General features: G+C 37.5%; 1 protein-coding gene across 1 annotated transcript in view; it reads left to right on the forward strand.

Moving 5' to 3' along the window:
* ZNF438 (zinc finger protein 438) overlaps positions 1-19067 on the forward strand; it is a 170932-nt gene that overhangs the window by 30283 nt on the left and 121582 nt on the right. The window contains exon 2 of the mRNA XM_079915229.1: positions 9520-9580. The gene's annotated coding sequence lies outside the window, so the exon portion shown is untranslated. The remainder of the gene's footprint in view (positions 1-9519; positions 9581-19067) is intronic.

Raw genomic sequence — 19067 nt, forward strand, 5'->3', positions numbered from 1 at the left:
CAGTGGCAAATGACGTTGAGCATCTTCTTAATGTGTTTATTAGCCATTTGTAAATGTTCTTTGGAGAAACATCTATTCAAATCCTTTGCTCATTTAAAAATTTTAAATTATAGTTATAAAATAATGATAATTTTGATTATATAATTGTTTACCTTTTTATTAAAGGCTTACAGAAGTTCTTTATAACTGATACCAGTCCCTTTTCAGATACATGATTTACAATTATTTACTCCCATTCTGCGTTTTTTCCCCCGCTTTCTTTATATTATCATTTGCAGTACAAAATATTTTAATTTAGATGGATCCAAATTTATCTATTTTATCTTTTGTCACTTGTACTTTTGGTATCATATTTAACTAAACCATTGCCTAATTCAGGACCATAAAGATTTACTGCTCTGCTTTCTTCTAAGAGTTTTATAGTTTTAGCACCTACATTGAAGTCTCTGATCCATTTTTAGTTAATTTTTATGTAAGAAAAGGTCCAACTTTATTTTTTTTGCATTTGGACATTCATTTGTCCCTGCACCATTTGTTGAAAAGACTGTACTTTGTCAATTAAATTGTTTTGGATGGCACTCTGTCAAAATTGATTATAAATGTAAGAGTTTATTTCTGAACTCTTAATTCACTTCCATTGTTTTACATGTTTGTCTTTGTATCAGTACCATAATGTGTTGATCACTGCAACCATATAGTAAGTTTTGAAATTGGGATACGTGAATCTTCCAACTCTGTTCTCCTTTTTAAAGATTGTTTGGCTATTCTGGGTTCCTTGCATATCCGAATGAGTTTTAGGATGTTTTTAAATTTCTGCAGAAAAGGCAGCTTGGATCATTATAGTAATTGTGCTGAATATGTAGACCAATAAGGGGAGTATTGATATCCTAACAATATTAAGTCTTAACAACCCATGAATGTAGCATGTTTTGTCTTTAATTTTTTCCAACGTTTTATAGTTTCCAGTGAGTGAGTCCTGTACTAGTTTTGTTAAATATTGAATATATTCCTGAGTATTTTATTCTTTTTGATGTGATTGTAAATGCAGCTCTTTTCTTAATTTCATTCTTTTATGTTTGGGTTGGTCATTGCTGTTGTATAGAAATAGAATGAATTTGTATGTTAATCTTATATCCTGCAACCTTGTTGAACCTGGTTATTTGTGTTTAATAGTTTGTTTTTTTTTTAGTTGGTTCCTTAGGATTTGCTATAAATTCATATCATCTATGAAGAGATAGTCATACTTATTCCTTTCTGGATGCTGATTTTGTTTGCTTGGTTTTTTTTCTTACCTGATTACAATGGTTAGTTACACCTGCAGTGAAATGTTGAGTAGAAATGGTAAGAAATAGAACATTGTATTCTTTTTTTTTTTTTTTTTTTTTTGCGGTAAGCGGGCCTCTCACTGCTGTGGCCTCTCCCGTTGCGGAGCACAGGCTCCGGACGCGCAGGCTCAGCGGCCATGGCTCATGGGCCCAGCCTCTCCGCGGCATGTGGGATCCTCCCGGACCGGGGCAGAAACCCATGTTCCCTGCATCGGCAGGCGGACTCTGAACCACTGCGCCACCAGGGAAGCCCGAACATTGTATTCTTGTTCCTAATTTTAGGAGTGATCCATTCAGTCTTTCACTATTAAGTATAATATTAGCTGTGATTTTTTTTGTGTGTGGATGCCCTTTGTCTGGTTTAGGAAGTTCCTTTCTATTCCTGGTTTGTTGAATGAGTTTTATGACAAGACTGTTGGATTTTGGAAAATGCCTTTTCTCAATTGATACGATCATGTGCCTTTTATTTTTTCTTTTATTAATTTGGTTTGCTAATATTTTGTGGAAGATTTTTGCATCAATAGCTATAAAGAATACTGGTCTGTAGATATCTCGTGATGTCTTTGTCTAGCTTTGGTATCAGAGTATTAGTGGCCCCTGGCCCCATAGAAGTATTATCTCCTTTTTTTTTTTTTTTTTCTTTCTTTTTTTGGGAAGAGTTTGTCAAAGATTGGTATTAATTCTCATTTAAATGTTTGGTCGAATTTACCAGTGAAGTCCTTTGAGTCTGCACTTATATCTGTTGGAAGTGTTTTTAATCACCAATTCAATCTCTTGCTATAAGCCTTTTTAGAGATTCCGTTTTTTCTTCAGTTTTAGTAGTTTGTATTTTTCTAGGAATTTGTTCTTTTCCTCCAAGTTACCCACTTTGTTGTTGTACAGTTGTTCATAGTATTCCTTTATAATACTTTTTATTTCTGTATAATCAATAGCAATGTCCTTTTATTCATTTGTAATTTTTGTGTTCCCTCATTTTTTCCTTGGTCACTATAACTAAAGGGTTGTCAGTTTCGGGGATCTTTTCAAAGAAACCATTTTTGTTTTCATTGATTGTCTTTTGTGTTTTTCTGTTCTTTATTTCGTTTGTTTGCATTTTAATCTTTACTGTTTCTTGCTGCTTGCTTAGGTTTAGATTGCTCTTTTTTCTTGGTTCTTAAGATGGAAGTTCAGGTTATTGATTTGAGATCTTTCTTCTTTTATAATATAGGCATTTACAGCTATAAATTTTCCTCTAAGCACTGCTTTCTTTAGCTACATCCCATAGGTTTTGGTATGTTATATTTTAGTTTTCATTCATCTCAAGGTATTTTCTAATTTCCTTTACGATTTCTTCTTTGTTTCATTGGCTACTTACCAGTGTATTGTTTTATTTCCATGTATTTGTGAATTTCCAAAATTTCCTTCTGTTACTGATTTCTGATTGCATTCCATTGTGGAATGGATTTTAGTCACATGATTTTAATCACTTTAAATTCTTGAGGGTTGTTTGTGGCCTAGAATATGGTCTCTTTTAGAGAATGTTTCATGTGCACTTGAGAAGACGGCCTTGTGTTGTTGGGTGGAGTGTTGTATAGATGTCTGGCAGGTCTAGTTGGCTTACACTTTTATTCCAATCTTCTATTTCCCTGTTGTTTTTTTCCTGTTTTTTCCATCTAGTGTTGAAAGGGGATAAGAAGTCTATTATCATTTTTGAATTGTTTATTTATTCTTTCAGTTCTTCTTCCTCCGTTGTTCTTGTAGCTTTACCGCCCATTTTGGCTGCTTTTCTTACAGTTGCTGTTTCATCATGTGTCACTTTCTATCCTTTTACTTTCAACCTATTTGTATCATTGAACCTACCGTCTCCTGTAGACAGTATATAGTATATAGTTGGGTTTTTAAAAATACCCTCTGATAATCTCCGCCTTTTGATTGGATTGTTTAGTCTATTCACATTTAATATTATTGATATGGTTGGATTTACACCTGCCACTTTGCTTTTTGTTTTCCATAGGTCTTATGCCTTCTTTTGTTCTTTTTTTTTTTTTTTTTACTGTCCTCTTTTGAAATAAGTGAATCTCTTCCAGTGTGGTATCTTAACTCCTTTAATAATTTTTAAATTATACATTTTGAATTAGTTTCTTAGTGTTTGCTCTAGGGCTTACAATATAGCTCTTAGCTTAAGAGAATCTACTTCTGATTTTTACCTACTTTCAGCAAAATTAAGAAACTCCTCTCCTGTATAGCTCTATTTCTCTCTCCTTTTTTTTTTTTGCTACTACTGTTATCTATATTACGTCTATATATTGTAGAAACCCAACAATATATTATTATAGTTTTTCTTTTATGTAAGTCTTTTAAAGAAGCTGAGAGAAGAAAGGAGAGCAGGTGCATATTTATGGAGTTAGTTATATTAACTTTTCTACTTTTCACCCACCTCATATATTCTGTGGGTCTCAGTTACCATCTGGTGTTATTTCCCTACTCCAGCACAAGGCAGGTTTGCTCTCATCTGCTTCCTCTGTGTTACTATCATCAAATATATAAAATTTTACATGTTGTTATTAGCCCAACAATACACTTGTATGCATACTGTTTCATTGAATTGCTCTGTAAATCAGTTAAGAGAAGGGGGAGAAATATGCAATGGTAGTCTCTTTTGTAATTATGTACATAATTCTTGGCAGTCTGTTTTTTGTGTGCATTCAAACTACTGTTTGGTGTCATTTGCTTTCAACCTGAAGAACTCTTTTCAGTATTTCTTATAAAGCAGATCTCCTAGCAACAAATTCTCTCAGTTTTTGTTTTTCTGGGAATGTCTTGGTTCCACCTTCGTGGTTGAAAGATAGTTTTGCTGGATGTAAGATTCTTAATTCACAGTTTTTTATCTTCAGCATTTTGAATATTCAGTCCTACTACCTCCTAGTTTCCTCTGCTTCTGATGAGAAGTCAGCTGTCAGTCTTATTGGGGTTCCTTGTATGTGAAGAGTCATTTTTCTCTTGCTGATTTCAAGATTTTTTTCTTTGCTTCTCAACATTTTGATTATATTTTGTCTGGGTGTGGATCTCTTTATATTTATCTGGTTTGGAGTTTGTTGAACTTCTTAGATGTGTAGATTACTAATGTTTTTCATCAAATTTGGGGAGATTTCAGCCATTATTTAAATCTTTGTTCTGTGCCTTTCTCTTTTTCTGTGGTGCTCTGTTCATGTTTCTTCATTCTTCTTTTCTCCCCATTCTTCAAATTGTATATAATCTCTATCAATATATCTTCAAGCACTCTGATTCTTTCTTCTTCCAGTTCATGTCGACTCTTGGGCGCCTATAGTGAATTTTCCATTTCAGTTATTGTACTTTTTCAGTTATTGTACAATTCCAAAATTTCTATTTGCTGCTTTTTTTCTGTAATTTCCTTATCTTTATTGATATTCTCTATTTGCTGAAACATTGTCATTATACTTTTCTCTAATTCTTTATCCATGGTTTCCTTTAGTTCTGTGAACTTATTTGGAATAGCTGATTTGAAGTCTGTCTCTGTTAAGTCTAACATCTGGGCCCCTTTAGAATCAGTTTGTGTTGCCTGCCTTTTTTTCCTGAAAATGGGTTTGCTGCTTCTTTGCACATTTTGCAATATTTGTTGAAAACCGGGCATTTTAAATAACATGTAGCAACTCTGTGTAGTGATCACCTTGGGAATGGGGGTTAATACTGTTTGCTTGGTTATTTATATATATTTTTAGTGACTTGGATGAACTGACTGTGTGAAAGCTGTTACCTCCAGTGGACAACATTGGATGTCTCTACTCAAATTTATTTTCTTGTTTTTTCTTTTATCTTTACTACCCAAGGGTTACCCCTTGGTCAGATAAGCCACTCATTGGTTAAAGGCTGTGCTTATACCCTCCTAGCCAGTTAGAATTTTACTCTTTACCATTAGACGTGCATGTGGCTTGAAGAGTGCTATCGCAGTTGAAAGAGTTTAGGTATTACCCAGTCATACAGTTCATAAAGGAAAGGCAGGATAAATTCTTGAGCTTTTTCTTTGATTTAATAGTTTTTAAGAATGATTAATTGGTTCTCTATCATCTCTTGAAGATGACCAATTATTAAAAAAATTTTGAACTCTTAGAATTAAACGTTTGATGGGTTTTAATCCATTTCAGTTATTATCATTAATGAAGCTCAAATTATTCCATCTTTGGCCAGTGGGAGCCTTTTGAGATTGGCTCCTGAGTCCTAGAATTAGCCATTTCTCTAAGAAGCTCTGGTCTCTAAGGGATGCTCAATGATGCTGGATTGGCCTTTGTTTGTAGGCCTTTTCTGTAATCAGAGTTAAGAAATATATGCACATATTTAAGATAAAATAAAATACCTCACAAGGTCATATTGATGCTTCCAATTAAAACTCTAGACTACAGTGTATTTGAATCTTCCTTCTATATCTCCTTTTCTCTGTGCCAAGAATCCTGGTTTTTCAAAGACACAAGTGATTATAGAATTAGAAAATCCCATAATTATTCATTTATTTTTATCCCGTATTACACATGCAATAGTCTCAGAATGACAACAGTAATACTACTGAAAACATTAAAAAGCATACTTTTGCTTATACTCTCACCATCCTTACAGCATTTAGGACTGGCAGTGTCTTCTGAGACGTTGTTTGTTTAGCAGAATGAAATGTTTGCTTAGCAACATTTTAGAGCACCTTCTCTTTCTCAGACTCCCTGCTACAAAGGAGGAAGAGACACAACCTTGTTCTCTAAAAGCTGGGCTGTTGGGTTACGTGGTGTCATTCCGGTATAGGAAGGCATGGCCCCAAAATCTGGGTTTTTCTTCTTCTTTAAAGGTACTGTTAATGATGTAATTGCATACTTCCTAAAATAAAACTCTTTCATTTTCTGCTCTTGTCAGGGAGCAGCTTCCATTGGGTGGAGATGCTTGATACTTCCTAATCTCTGTTACCTAGTGTATTAGTCAGGTTGTGCAGAGAAATACAGCTAGCAGGGGATATATCTGTATATCTATGTATGCTATCACGGCTTTTGTGGATGCACTATAGATAGATGGATGGAAAGACAGAAAAATAGGATATACTAGCTAGCTAGATAGATAGGGAGAGAGAGTTAGTTTTTATGTTAAGGAACTGGCTCACATGATTGTGGGAGCTGGCAAGTGTGAAATTTGTAGAGTAGGCCAGCAGGCACAAATTTTAGGTAAACGTTGATGATGTAGTCTTGAGTCCAAAATTTGCAGGGCAGCCCAGCAGACTGGAAACTCAGGCAGGTTTCTGTGTTGCAGTCTTGAGGCAGAATTGCTTCTTTCTTGGGAAAGTTCAGTCTTTGCTCTTAAGGCCTTCAACTGATTGGTTGAGGCCCACCACATTATGGAGAGTAACCTGCTTTAAAGTCAACTGATTGTAAATGTTAATCACATCCACAGGGACTGTCACAGAGACACATAGACTAGTGTTAGACCAAACAGCTGGGCACCGTAGTCTAGCCAAGTTGACACATAAAATTAACCACCAAGGTTAGGTTAACCATTTAATTTAGTGCCCAAACTGAGATTCCTTTGAGAATAAGAATTACTGAAAAATAATAAAATTGTATAATTTTATTTGTTGACTAACAGATTTATTTTTATTGTATTTTAAAAACAAGTTTATTTCTGAAAAACGTTAACATATTTCCATGTTAATATTTAAAAAAACCCCAAAACATCACAACAAACATCACAACAAAATTATTTCATACTGATTTTTTTCAACTTTAAAAAGACCATAAATAGAATTCTCAGTAGAAGCCCATATACATTATTTAGTTTCTTAGTCATAATTTGTCTGTAGTACTGGGTCTCTGTATGTTTCTGAAAGGAATGTAGTTTTGAAACACAGTTGTATTGTTTTTAATTGTTTCGTAAAATTATAGTCTTCAAAGTTTCATTTTATGATTACTAAACTTGAAACTTGATTCTTTTCAGTAGTTACTAATTGCTGTAAATCATAATCTTTAAATTTGAGAATATAATATCTGTATAGATACTAAGGTACCTGGTAAGTTCAAAGCAAATTCTACTAAATTGAGGTCATTCTAAATTTTGATTTTTTTTTAGTAGTTTAACAGGGAAATATTCCAGCCCATATATTTTCACAGGTACTGTCTTTTTACTCTATTTAGAGTACCTTTATTCAATGACATTTTTACAAGAGAAAGCTTGTCAGATAAGTTGTATTTATTTAGAAGTCTTCTGAACATTTTACCAGATTTTTTTTTTTGTTTTAATTTTTAAAATTTTTATTCATTTATTTTTGGCCACACTGCATGGCATGCGGGATCTTAGTTGCCTGACCAGGGATCGAACCTGCGCCCCCTGCAGTGGAAGCATGGAGTCTTAACCACTGGACTGCCAGGGAAGTCCCCCATTTTACCAAATTTAGATGCTGCTAGATTGTAAGCATTTGGAAGTCCATTTCATCCTGGTACAAAGTATAAACTTATCTAAGTAAAAAAACTGGTTCTCTGTATAAATTAAATCTGAATTAAAGATTTCCAACTGACTGAACAAAATGAAGCCAAGATTTAGAGTGCTCAGCTGAAAAAATTTCAATGCTATTGATGATTTTACTAAGTGAGTCTTAAAAGCCTCCAAGATTTCTAAGATATGTAGCAACAAGAGAAAACAGGTACTGCCATGTTGGAGTAGTATTTTTTTTTTTTTTTTTTTGCGGTACGCGGGCCTCTCACTGCTGTGGCCTCTCCCGTTGTGGAGCACAGGCTCCGGACGCGCAGGCCTAGCGGCCATGGCTCACAGGCCTATCCGCTCCGCGGCATGTGGGATCTTCCCGGACCGGGGCACGAACCCGTGTCCCCCGCATCGGCAGGTGGACTCTCAACAACTGCGCCACAAGGGAAGCCCGGAGTAGTATTTTTTTTTATTCAACATTATCTTTGTCACATGAGTGACAGTTTCTTTGTGTGTGTGTGTGTGTGTGTGTGTGTGTGTGTGTGTGTGTGTGTGTTTAAATATTTGTCAGTTGTGATTGTTAGACTGTCACATCTTTGGTGGATGTAATTGTGGGACGTGTTTGCTTCTACTTTGGTCATATTTTGCCGTTCACATGGTATCTCTTGACACTGATAGAAAGCTGGCATGACTTAAGTGTAAATTTCTTCTGCTAATAGAGCCAACAAAATAACAGCTGCCACTTAATTTTAACTATGTAAACAAGACACTTTGTAATCAGAACTGAGCAAGATTAAAGACTAGTGATTTGATCTAAATGAAAAGTCATGCTTTATAGAATAATATATAAAACACCTTCTTCATCTGCTTTTCTGCAATTGGTATCTTCGAGCTACTCATAGTTGGGGCAGCAGCATTTTGAATATTTTTTCCACCTCCACCGAAGACTGCAGGATTTAGCTGTCCCTCGGCCTCTCCTGTCCAAGTGCACTTCCTTTTTCTGCCCATGGTTTGGGTGCTGACTTTGAGAACGAGGTGTCAGTTATAGCCCATCCAGAGAGAGGTCTTTCACGTTCAGCCACAGGTTAAATTGACAATTGGATTCACTGTGTGTGTATCTCACAGCACTCACCAAGATGCGGGCACAGCCTGGAAGTAAATGTTCCGGCTTATTATAACACTCTCGTTAAAAAAAATCGCTAGAAAGTGGAGAATCCAGGACAAATAATAAATTGCGGGGGTGGGGACACTGTGACAATGGACCTAAGTTGAGACTGTCTCAGTCAAACTGACACACATGGTCGCTTTACCAGACACGTGTCTTTTCAAAAATCTCCTAACCCCAAATTCCTGATTACTGTTTTCCCCTCACAAAGGCTGTGCCCTCAATGTGATTCACTTGTTTGTGACTACTTAGTAATTTCCACAGCATTACGCACGTGGAAAAGAATGTGAAACATTCTTATTAGTCAGTTTTATTCATTGTAGCACTTCCTTCTTTCTAGAACATTTTCTGTTTATCTTAAAACTTGTATTAAATTTTGCATGCCTTCATTTTTAAACATTTTTAAAGACATGTAATAAATTTATGGTATTGTTCTTCCTTAAATTAGTTCTTTTGTTATCTTAATAAAATATCATACAATAATTTTTAAAATTTGGGAATGAAAGGAATACAGTTGTTAACATATATTTGATAAAAATGGATTATCTGAATATGATTATGATAATACTTTATATTCTATTACAGGATTAAATTAAAAGGATTTACCATACATCTTATGACTCTTTACTGGAGCCTTGGGAGATAGGTAAGTGACAAGCATTTTCTGAAGAGATATTTCTGAAACATTAAATGATTTGATCTCATAGGTTCCTGACAAAGTAGACAATGGAGTATATCTTACTTCAGTGATTTACCTCTTTTTCTCCTCAGTAAAAATGGTAGAAATACCGTGTTTACATGAATGTAATGTAACATTCTCTGGTATCCAATAAATCATATTTTCCAGGGAGTTTTAGGTTTATTTTGTATAATAATTATACAGAGAACATTGTCAATAAGAGAAACAAGTTAGGCATATTTCAAAAGTTAAAGCCCTAAAAAAATCGTTAAATGCAAAGTGGTGTCCTGGATTGTATCTTAGAACTGAAAAAAGACATCAGTGAAAAGCAGGTGAAATCCAAGTAGAGTTTATAGCTTAGTTAATAGTAAATGTACCAATGTCAGCTTCTCAGTATTGACAAATGTACCATGGTAGTGTAAGATGTTAACTTTAGGTGGAATTTGGTGAAAGGAATACAGGAACTCGGTAATATCTTTGCAACTCTTCTGTAAATCTAAAATTATTCCAAAATAAAAATTTTTCTTTAAAGCCAAAAAAAATCGAGATTTATTTGAAAATTATAGTTTAGAAGTAGCTTTTCTGTGTAATACTTTGAAAACTCAAAATAATTAATTACCTTTCGAAAAACCCAGATGCCGTGCATTAGAGATGCAGGGAAATATGTGACGATAGGTTTCACTTTTCAGTTCATGGGAGGCGTGGGATTTCATTTTCTTGACATTGGCCTGGTGTCCATGAACATCTCCTTGAGCTCGGTTACAGACTTGCTCTTTGATTCCTTTAAGGTACTTGTGTGTTCTTTGGTAGTTTAGTACTGCTCTTTCTGTTAACATAAGCAGGCCCTTTCCACGGTTCCCAGTGTACCACTTTTTTCTTTTTCTTTTCTTTTCTTTGATGTACTGTTAGGGGCAAAAAGGCCAGTGATGTGACTCCGTGGTTTGGAGTTGAGACCCTTTTAGGGTGGTTTTGTTCAGTCACATCTACTTGAGCTTCTAGGTCAGGCGCTGGACTCAGCTGACCTCTCGTTAAAGAGCCATTTCTGTAGTTGAGCTGAAATAATTGATTGCTGTCAGATAATTGAAATTGTCAGTTTCCAAAATGAACTCTGGCAGTCTAACTCTTTTAAATTTCTATAAATATTAAAAGACTATAAGAAGGGAGCTCCGTAGTTTGCTGAACTATTACATAACTTGTCATTAATAAAAGTAAAATAGCCCTGCCGGCCTTTAAATGGTCTCCTGCTGCTGCTGCCAACTTTAGTGATTTTAGTTAAACTTAAATTTCATGAAGGGAAATAGAAGTAGATTCTACTTAAAGGATACAGGCGTTTAACACAGCAGACCCAGGCCTGGATGACTTCTGCAGGATGGTTGTTAGGCTTGGAGAGTTCTGTTTTGCTTGATGATATTTGTTCAGAATTGGTGTTGTAAATTCTGTTGGCATGAGATTGATATCTTTACTTCTTAGTGATGTAGCGTAATTGTGCCAACCTTGGTGGGAAAGTTCAGAAAAAGGGAGGAGCATGTTTTCAGGACAAGTTGAAATTCCATTGATCAAATTATAGTCCACACATAAAATCAAGCAAAAAAGCTTTTTATTCTTCTGTGCTCGAAGAGCCTTGCAAGTATTGTTTCTGGAGACATGCTTTACCACTCAGCTGGCTGGCTGTTACCTTATGGTCACCTGAAGTATAAATGGGGGTAGCTAATAGGCACTGAGCGCTTTCTATGTACCAGGCACTTTGTTTACAGTGATCTCATTTAATCTGCACAAACACCTATGAGCTAGTTTGGAACTCCCATCATACATGAGGCTGGAGGGTAACAGATGTCTCCAGGGCAGCCCTGAAGGTGTGGGGCAGAAAGAGCCGATTGCCACGGTGTGCAGTACCTACAGTTTAGTACCTGGTATTGCCAGCTTCCAGGGAATCCTGAGTCTGTGGACACGCGGTAAACTTCAGATTACAACAACTCTTCTGGGTAAAAGGATGTCTGATCATACCGGGTGACCTAGAGCGGACTCCCCCCGGGGTAATGGGCCTGGAGTGGAGTCTCTGCTGCCCGTCGCAGCCGTGCCCTGGCTCATCCTCTGGTTCCCAAGCACGTCAGTTGTTCTCTGTCACCTGATGAATTGCCGAACAGTCACACATTGTGTGCTTCATTGATCAGACGCCAGGAACTCTTGGCAGCTCTGGGGAGCGTGATCTCAGCGTGCCTCCTGGTCGGCGCTGGGCAACTGCAAGCTGTTAGTGGGGGTGAGAACTTGGATCCAGAAGCCAGGACCCATGCCAGAGGCCAGGGACGGGGTAACTGAGCAGCGGGCATGTGAAATGGAGCTCTCCAGACTCCGTCAGCTGGCCAGGAGGCAGGAGGAGAGTTGCACGTGACTCTGAAAGGTGGTCTTTGAAGAAGATTATGACGTCTGGCTGTGGGTTTTGTACTTTGTAGATATAAAATACTCCCAGTTGCTTTTTGAGGAATAACGAGAATGTTGCCAACTTACACATCATAGTGCTTGTTACAATGGGCAGAAACCACTCTCTCTGAAGCTTTTCCCCGTCAGTTCTAGCCATGTCTTTCTGTGGCCTAAATCTCCAGTCCTTCTTATACTTGAAAGCAGGATTACGCACGCAGGATTACAAACTCTCCTTCTCGGTCTCCTCTTCTTCGTGGTCTCTGACGGTTGGTGTCCTTCAGGGCTCAGTCCTTGGTTGCCTTCGCTGCTTATTCTCCATGTGATCTCATGCGTCCCTCACTTTAAATACCGTGCGTCCCCCCAGTTTATTTCTTTGCCTTGATCTCTCCGATGAGCTCCAGGCTCCTATCCGTCTGCCTATCCAACGTCTCTATTCAGAAGCCCAGTAAGCATTTCAGACTTATGTATGTGCAGCGGGACGCCTGGTCTCTCTTCCCCAGACATGCCCTCCAGCTTACTCAGTGGTCCACTCAGTTGCTCGGGCCAAAACCTAGAAGTCGTCTTTGACTTTTCTCTTTGCTTCTTAACCCACATCCAGTCTATCGGGGGCTTAGATGTCTTCCTTTCAAAATATATGCCTTTGCTGCCATCGCCCCCACTGCTACTCTAGTCTAATTATATATTGTAACTTATAATCACCATTGTGAGTTACCTAGATGACAGTAATAGTCTCCTCGCTGGCCTTCCTTATCTCTAGTCCGTGCTCCATATAGCAGCGAAAGTAGGTTTTGTTTTGTTTTGTTTCGTTTGTTTGAGTTTTAATGTTAAACAGTTCCTGTCCTTCCCCTGTTCACAGCCCTGCAGTGTCTGCCCACTACACTCAGGACAAACTCCTCACCCCGTTCTACCAGGCCCTGCACGTTCTCCCTGCTGCCTTTTCGCCTGCCGTTCTCTGTGTGCTCATGTGGCTCTATAGCCACAGTTGCTTTCTTGCTGTCCCTTAAATTCTCCAAGTCCATTCAGAATTGGCTAAATCTCTCCTACCCCCTACCCTATTCCCTCATCCTGACCATTTCAGCTTTTAACCTGGTGCCAGTGGAGGTAGATTTAGAGAGAAAAGTACATTTCTAAGGCTCTGTAGCACATGTAGTGGGAGAGGTCAGAGGTCACCCTAGAAGTTTTGCAGTCTCGTTGTTCCAAGTTTCTGTAATTTGAATTGCTCTCAAGCGTAAGAGGGCCTGGAGATGTAGAGCTGCAGAAAGACGTTGCTAGAATTGATGGGGAGAAGTTGCAGAGAGAGAGGTTTCTGAGGAGAGAGAACATTCTATAAGCAGTAGAAGGAATAAGTTGGTAACAGTGACATCTGCATATAAATAGACCGGGCTGCTGCAGAGGACAGTGGGTTCTTTGTCACTGACGGTGTCAACTTGAGGCTGATCTACCTCCTGGGGTGTTGCAGAGGAAGATGGGCTAGAGTGGGGGAGGGGAGAGTGGTTTTTCTCGCCAGAGCTGGTCTCCCCAACTCTGAGATTATATCCGTTTTCAGAATCTTCTTTTTTCAGACGACTCCTCCTGTCTTTGTATTGGGAAGCTTTCATCCATAAATTATAAAGGTGAACTTCTAGGTGAAGTTCCCAGCATTTGAGGTGAAAGAAGAGCTCCTATCGAGGTACTCAGGTGGACAAAGTCCTCATCTAAGGCGTTTCCTTGGAGGCATTTTTCTTTCTTTCATTTTTCAATTTAAAATTTATTTAGATTGATATTAGGTCTAAAATAAATAATATACACATACACAAATTCTGTAATAGATTTTAGTTATTAAACAAAAGTGTACTGAGTCTCAGAAGTAAAGAGCATGATATTTGGAAATGGCCTTTGGTCAGAGTTTGCTAGAAATGGAAAGTTCATCCTACTCTGATGCCAGAAGCGCTTTGAGAAGGACTGACTGTGCTTCCCTGTGTCATCGATGGTGATCCAGCCATTCCCTTCTCTTCTCTTGCAAAGACAAAAATAGGATTTAAATAATAGAGAACTTTAAGTTATAAGCGCTTTTAGTTAGACCCCAGAAAGTCTATTAATGCAAATTCCAGTTTCTTATAACCACTGAACTGTGGAACTTGGAATTAGTGATATAGGAAGGAATGATTTTCAGGCACTCTGTGATACTAAAGTACTTTATACTTGATTGCTCTGGTAACTAGCGCCTAAGTAATAGGATGACACATTTAAAGATCGCCCGCAGCCTGACACAGGTGCCTGTAGCGCCAGGGTCCGGTCCAGCCCGCCCCCGTGCATATGCTGGTGCACTATGTGAAATCAGCGTTCTAATGAAGACACCGTTCTGCCTCTAAGGAAGGCCTGAACTCTGTAACATGTTTCCACCTAGAATCTCTCTGGTTTCTCTGTCTTCTCCAGGCTTCTGACTTTGCTCCCCTCTTTCCCATTAGAGCGACCTCTGTCTTTTAGATTTGACTCCTTCTTCTTCTCTTTTTTTTTTTAACGGATATTATTATTTTTAAAAAATCTTTATTGGAGTATAATTGCTCTACAATGGTGTGTTAGTTTCTGCTGTATCAAAAAGTGAATCAACTATACGTACACATATATCCCCATATCTCCTCCCTCTTGCGTCTCCCTCCTACCCTCCCTATCCCACCCTCTAGGTGGTCACAAAGCACCGAGCTGATGTCCCTATGCTATGTGTCTGCTTCCCACTAGCTATCTGTTTTACATTTGGTAGTGTATATACGTCCATGCCACTCTCTCACTTCGTCCCAGCTTTCCCTTCCCCTCCCCGTGTCCTCAAGTCCATTCTCTACGTCTTTATTCCTGTTCTGCCCCTAGGTTCTTCAGACCCATTTTTTTTTTTTTGATTCCATATATTTGTGTTAACATACAGTATTTGTTTTTCTCTTTCTGACTTACTTCACTCTGTATGACAGACTCTAGGTCCATCCACCTCACTACAAATAACTCAATTTCATTTATTTTTATGGCTGAGTAATATTCCATTGTATATATGTGCCACATTTTCTTTATCCATTCATCTGTCGATGGACACTTAGGTTGCTTCCATGTCCTAGCTGTTGTAAATAGAGCTGCAATGAATATTGTGGTACATGACTCTTTTTGAATTATGGTTTTCTCAGGGTATATGCCCAGTAGTGGGATTGCTGGGTCGTATGGTAGTTCTAGTTTTATTTTTTTAAGGAACCTCCATACTGTTCACCATAGTGACTTTATCAATTTACATTCCCACCAACAGTGCAAGAGGGTTCCCTTCTCTCCACACCCTCTTCAGCATTTATTGTTTGTAGATCCTTTGTATTTCTGCAGTGTCAGTTGTTACTTCTCCTTTTTCATTTCTAATTCTATTGATTTGAGTCTTCTCCCTTTTTTTCTTGATGAATCTGGCTAATGGTTTATCAATTTTGTTTATCTTCTCAAAGAACCACCTTTTAGTTTTATTGATCTTTGCTATTGTTTCCTTCATTTCTTTTTCATTCATTTCTTTTTTTTATTAACTAAAGTCCATGCTTTATTCAGATTTTCTTATTTATTTTTACATCTTTATTGGAGTATAATTGCTTTACAATGGTGTGTTAGTTTCTGCTTTATAACAAAGTGAATCAGTTATACATATACATATGTTCCCATATCTCTTCCCTCTTACATCTCCCTCTCTCCCACCCTCCCTATCCCACCCCTCTAGGTGGTCACAAAGCACCGAGTTGATCTCCCTGTGCTATGCGGCTGTTTCCCACTAGCTATCAATTTTATGTTTGGTAGTGTATATATGTCCATGCCACTCTCTCGCTTTGTCACAGCTTACCCTTCCCCCTCCTCATATCCTCAGGTCCATTCTCTAGTAGATCTGTGTCTTTATTCCTGTCTTACCCCTAGGTTCTTCATGACATTTTTTTCTTCTTAGATTCCATATATATGTGTTAGCATACGGTATTTGTCTTTCTCTTTCTGACTTACTTCACTCTGTATGACAGACTCTAGGTCCATCCACCTCACTACAAATAACTCAATTTCATTTCTTTTTATGGCTGAGTAATATTCCATTGTATATATGTGCCACATCTTCTTTATCCATTCATCCAGTGATGGACACTTAGGTTGTTTCCATCTCCTGGCTATTTTAAATAGAGCTGTAATGAACATTTTGGTACATGACTCTTTGAATTATGGTTTTCTCAGGGTATATGCCCTGTAGTGGGATTGCTGGGTCATATGGTAGTTCTATTTGTAGTTTTTTAAGGAACCTCCATACTGTTCTCCATAGTGGCTGTACCAATTCACATTCCCACCAGCAGTGCAAGAGTGTTCCCTTTTCTCCACACCCTCTCCAGCATTTATTGTTTCTAGATTTTTTGATGATGGCCATTCTGACTGGTGTGAGATGATATCTCATTGTAGTTTTGATTTGCATTTCTCTAATGATTAATGATGTTGAGCATTCTTTCATGTGTTTGTTGGCAGTCTGTATATCTTCTTTGGAGAAATGTCTATTTAGGTCTTCTGCCCATTTTTGGATTGGGTTGTTTGTTTTCTTGTTATTAAGCTGCATGAGCTGCTTATAAATTTTGGAGATTAATCCTTTGTCAGTTGCTTCATTTGCAAATATTTTCTCCCATTCTGAGGGTTGTCTTTTGGTCTTGTTTATGGTTTCCTTTGCTGTGCAAAAGCTTTGAACTTTCATTAGGTCCCATTTGTTTATTTTTGTTTTTATTTCCATTTCTCTAGGAGGTGGGTCAGAAAGGATCTTGCTGTGATTTATGTCATAGAGTGTTCTGCCTATGTTTTCCTCTAAGACTGTGATAGTTTCTGGCCTTACATTTAGGTCTTTAATCCATTTTGAGCTTATTTTTGTGTATGGTGTTAGGGAGTGTTCTAATCTCATACTTTTACATGTACCTGTCCAGTTTTCCCAGCACCACTTATTGAAGAGGCTGTCCTTTCTCCACTGTACATTCCTGCCTCCTTTATCAAAGATAAGGTGCCCATATGTGCATGGGTCTATCTCTGGGCTTATCTATTCCATTGATCTATATTTCTGTTTTTGTGCCAGTACCATACTGTCTTGACTACTGTATATTTGTAGTATAGTCTGAAGTCAGGGAGCCTGATTCCTCCAGTTCCGTTTTTCATTCTCAAGATTGCTTTGGCTATTCGGAGTCTTTTGTGTTTCCATACAAATTGTGAAATTTTTTGTTCTAGTTCTGTGAAAAATGCCAGTGGTAGTTTGATAGGGATTGCATTGAATCTGTAGATTGCTTTGGGTAGTAGAGTCATTTTCACAATGTTGATTCTTCCAATCCAAGAACACGGTATATTTCTCCCTCTGTTTGTATCATCTTTAATTTCTTTCATCAGTGTCTTATAATTTTCTGCATACAGGTCTTTTGTCTCCTTAGGTAGGTTTTAGATATTTTATTCTTTTTGTTGCAATGGTAAATGGGAGTGTTTTCTTGATTTCACTTTCAGATTTTTCATCCTTAGTGTATAGGAATGCCAGAGATTTCTGTGCATTAATTTTGTATCCTGCCACTTTACCAAATTCATTGATTAGCTCTAGTAGTTTTCTGGTAGCATCTTTAGGATTCTCTATGTATAGTATCATGTCATCTGCAAACAGTGACAGCTTTACTTCTTCTTTTCCGATTTGGATTCCTTTTATTTCCTTTTCTTCTCTGATTGCTATGGTTAAAACTTCCAAAACTATGTTGAATAATAGTGGTGAGAGTGGGCAACCTTGTCTTATTCCTGATCTTAGTGGAAATGCTTTCAGTTTTTCACCATTGAGGATGATGTTGGCTGTGGGTTTGTCATATATGGCATTTATTATGTTGAGGAAAGTTCCCTCTATGCCTACTTTCTGCAGGGTTTTTATCATAAATGGGTGTTGAATTTTGTCGAAAGCTTTTTCTGCATGTATTGAGATGCCCATATGGTTTTTCTCCTTCAGTTTGTAATATGGTGTATCACATTGATTGATTGGCATATATTGAAGAATCCTTGCATTCCTGGAATATACCCAACTTGATCATGGTGTATGATCCTTTTAATGTGCTGTTGGATTCTGTTTGCTAGTATTTTCTTGAGGATTTTTGCATCTATGTTCATCAGTGATATTGGCCTGTAGCTTTCTTTCTTTGTGACATCCTTGTCTGGTTTTGGTATCAGGGTGATGGTGGCCTTGTAGAATGAGTTTGGGAGTGTTCCTGCCTCTGCTATATTTTGGAAGAGTTTGAGAAGGATAGGTGTTAGCTCTTCTCTAAATGTTTGATAGAATTCGCCTGTGAAGCCATCTTGTCCTGGGCTTTTGTTTGTTGGAAGATTTTTAATCACAGTTTCAATTTCACTGCTTGTGATTGGCCTGTTCATATTTTCTGTTTCTTCCTGATTCAGTTTTGGCAGGTTGTGCATTTCTAAGAATTTGTCCATTTCTTCCAGGTTGTCCATTTTATTGGCATAGAGTTGCTCGTAGTAATCTCTCACGATCTTTTGTATTTCTGCAGTGTCAGTTGTTACTTCTCCTTTTTCATTTCTAATTCTGTTGATTTTAGTCTTCTCCCTTTTTTTCTTGATGAATCTGGCTAATGGTTTATCAATTTTGTTTATCTTCTCAAAGAACCAGCTTTTAGTTTTATTGATCTTTGCTATCGTTTCCTTCATTTGATTTTCATTTATTTCTGATCTGATTTTTATGATTTCTTTCCTTCTGCTAACTTTGGGGTTTTTTTGTTCTTCTTTCTCTAATTGCTTTAGGTGCAAGGTTAGGATGTTTCCTGTTTCTTAAGGTAGGATTGTATTGCTATAAAGTTCCCTCTTAGAACTGCTTTTGCTTCATCCCATAGGTTTTGGGTTGTCGTGTCTCTGTTGTCATTTGTTTCTAGGTATTTTTTGATTTCCTCTTCGGTTTCTTCAGTGATCACTTCGTTATTAAGTAGTGTATTGTTTAGCCTCCATGTGTTTGTATTTTTTACAGATCTTTTCCTATAATTGATATCTAGTCTCATAACGTTGT

Source organism: Stenella coeruleoalba (assembly GCF_951394435.1).
Source record: "Stenella coeruleoalba genome assembly, chromosome: 2".
Classification (NCBI taxonomy): domain Eukaryota; kingdom Metazoa; phylum Chordata; class Mammalia; order Artiodactyla; family Delphinidae; genus Stenella; species Stenella coeruleoalba.